Below are 3,137 nucleotides of genomic sequence, written 5' to 3'. Positions count from 1 at the left end.
GAGGTATGTGGGTTAGAGTTTCTTTCAGCATTTATACTGCATGGTTATATTTCAGTGGTTGCTATTGGTTATAGCGAAATTTGGGGACCAAATTTTTATTAGTAGGGGAGGATGTGAGATCTCGGAAAATTTAAATAAATAGGGTTATTTCAGAAAATAGCCTTATAGAATTTTTCGGGAATTTTTAGAAATTTTCTAGGAATTTTTCGGAGCTCGTATGACGGGTTTTGAGGGGATTAATTTCAGGTACGGATTAAGCCTGTTTGGGATACCCATTTAAAAGAAGAAATGTTTTAATTATAAATTCCTTTTCTTTTATTCCTTCTCCCCTAAACGCCAGTCCACCCGACCCGAATCCTTCCTTTCTTCCCCTCTGCCCTGACGCAAAATCCCTTCTCTGTTCTCTCTCGCGAACAAGCGACGCCGAAGGGAATGAAGCTTTGATCTCCGGCGATCTCCCTGTGCCGGCATCAACACCCTAAGCTCAGATCTGGCCGGTGTTTCTCCTCTCCGGGTCTTCTTCGGCTGAGGAGTTGCTATTCGGTGGATTTTGCACCGATTGTTAACGATCGGTGGCTAGGGCATGGTGAGGGGTCGGATCTTGCATCGTCTTCCATCGGTAGACCTTCCCTCTCCTCTCCTCGTGTTGGACACAGTGCGATTACTCTCTTCGCTAGCCGGATTGGACCGGGCGGCGCCACCTAGCAGCGATCTGGGAGGTAAGGCATCGTCGGATATTTGGTAGATTCTAGGGTTCTTTTATGTGTTGATCCTTCTTGCTGGAATTGTGATCGTCTTCCAGTTTACACGAGGAGGAAAGCATCGGATTGTTGTGGATTCTTCCTATTGTCGATCATTGCTTTCTTCTTTCTTGAAGCTGTGGAGGTATCAGAGTAAGGTAGGATCTAGGTATATTGCTTGATTCATTGTTTGATCCGAATTGTGGAGTGGAATCCAACACATTGTTGTTCTGTGGACTTTTTGGTTCGACAGCAACCCATCCATCAGTGTTCCCTTGATCCAGAATCAACAGCAGCTGGATTGAGGTATGGTGTAGTGAGGTTGATACATAATTAGTGTTGTGTTGATGAATTAGGTATGTATTGAATTCGGAATGAATTGGATTGGTACATGATTAGTTAGGGTAATTGGTCTTAGTTGTAGATCATGTTTCGAATTTGAATATTAGTTTGATGATCTTGTTCTAGATGGATTAGGTTAAGTGTGAGTTGATTAGTTATTTATGTGTAGGTTTGATTGGAGGTTGTAATTGGTTAGTTGATTGTGATTAGATATAATTGTTTGAATTAATCTAATGGGGTAATTAGGGTTAGGGTAATTAACCCTAATTAACTGTTAGATTTAAATTAGGTAGGTTGAGATGATTTGATTAGGGTTTTGCCCTAATTTGATTTTAGGGATTTTATTTGGCTATTCTTGGGATTTAGCTAAATAAAATATATATATGTTGTTTGACGCAGGACTCTGATTCGAGACGGGCGTCTCGGCTTCATATTTGGATTGACTGTACCTTCTATTGGAGGCGGGTACCCTTTGACTTATCTTGTTGATATTGTCTTGTGATATGTGCAGTTTATATATGTTTACTATTAATTGGTAGATCTTTCTCTTCTCTGGTTATAGTATTCTATACCTGTAGGCGATTATTAGCGATTGCTAGTTATCATATCCCTGGTTTAGTTAGTTGATACCTGATACATGTTGCTACTGTCATCTGCTATACTTTCGTCTGGTATACCTTTACTACTTACCATGTGTATGTATGTTGATAGAGATGGATATTTATGATGCTTGTCTACACTTGATTAGTTGCTGGAGATACTTGTTATATGTTGTTGGATTTGCATTTCTTATATCATTGTTATACATATGCGTTTGTTTTATTGGCACCTACGCATATGGAGGAGGATATGTTCAGGTATGACATACTGTAGCATCATGCACCATCCTGCATGATTGCATTGCTGGGCGATTGACGACTCCATTATTGTTGAGCTCGTCGGCCGGCTATATAGGCTTGCACACAACGTGTTTCCTTTGCATGGGTAGTGGCAGCAAGTGAGGGTGTGTATGGCAAGCTCAGTGCTCACCTGGTCCGCTCATGGGTAGTGTGAGCTGCAGTGGTAGCAGATGGATCCCTCCTCGTCATCACAGCATGGGAGTTGAGAGCATCGCTCCCTCACTATGTTTGAGGTAGGAGGATAGGTGTACTCGACATCCCGTCCACTCGGTCACACCATCGGGGTAGTGAGCGGAGTGCAGGTGTCCACCCTACCCTCACTGGGTCTCACCATTGTGTGTGAGATGGTGATGTGACGTTGGGGTGACCATGTCATATTGCATCATATGCACGGATTGCATTCGATATGATTGATGCATTTTGGTGATTGCATATGATTGACATGCATACAGGATACATGCTTTTGCTCTGACTACTTTTATCTCTGTATGTTGACAGTCAGTTGCCCAAGCCTCGCAGGTGAGCACAGTTTATTTCAGTTATGCATTTTCTTACTATTCTTGCTAGAGACTGTACTTTATGCCTTTTGCTGGTTATTATAGTTTATTTCAGCTATGCATATCTGTTATACTGTTAGGAGACCGTACCGTAGGTTGTACTGTTAGGAGACTGTACTGTAGGCTCTATAGTTTAGTGTACTGTAGGCTCTATAGTTTAGTGTACCGTACCTTAGGATGTTACTGGTGATTATATGTTGCTGTACATATCTATCGGATTACCTGTTGAGTTCTTTGAACTCACCCCGTTGTTACTATTTTTCAGGTTGAGGCCGTCGGGAGATATTCCAGTCGCTAGCCCCATTATCGCGAGGATTTTCTTTGTCGGGTTATATTTTTCTTTTGCATCTTATATACTTGTATTGTGAGTTTGTATTGTGGACTTTACATTGAACATTCGGGTTTGTTACTTTTGTTTTCCGCTGCGGTTGTATTTTCATTACTTCGTGGATTTGTTTTCTTCGTTGTAGTGGAGTAGGCTGTTTACATATATCTTCGAGGTTCTATATCGTTTTTCCTTATTAAACTGCGTGGATTGATCATATATTATATCTGTGTGGAATGTTGATATAAACTGCGTGGTTTGTTTTCTTAATTGT

At 41.2% G+C, this 3,137-nt stretch overlaps 1 long non-coding RNA gene across 2 annotated transcripts; it reads left to right on the top strand.

Annotated features, from left to right (window-relative positions):
- The first annotated feature begins 388 nt into the window (after nucleotides 1–388).
- On the top strand, nucleotides 389–2,858 carry LOC122000778. 2 transcript variants are annotated; one of them, XR_006117216.1, is made up of 4 exons: nucleotides 389–719; nucleotides 803–898; nucleotides 994–1,096; nucleotides 2,804–2,858. It is a non-coding gene; the product is annotated as an uncharacterized LOC122000778 (long non-coding RNA). The 2 variants fall into 2 exon arrangements; XR_006117215.1 differs by lacking the exon at nucleotides 2,804–2,858 and having other exon boundaries at nucleotides 390–719; nucleotides 994–1,142.
- Nucleotides 2,859–3,137: the final 279 nt, after the last annotated feature.

This window comes from Zingiber officinale, chromosome 1A (genome assembly GCF_018446385.1).
Source record: "Zingiber officinale cultivar Zhangliang chromosome 1A, Zo_v1.1, whole genome shotgun sequence".
Classification (NCBI taxonomy): Eukaryota; Viridiplantae; Streptophyta; class Magnoliopsida; order Zingiberales; family Zingiberaceae; genus Zingiber; species Zingiber officinale.
This window is presented reverse-complemented; position numbering and strand designations above follow the sequence as displayed.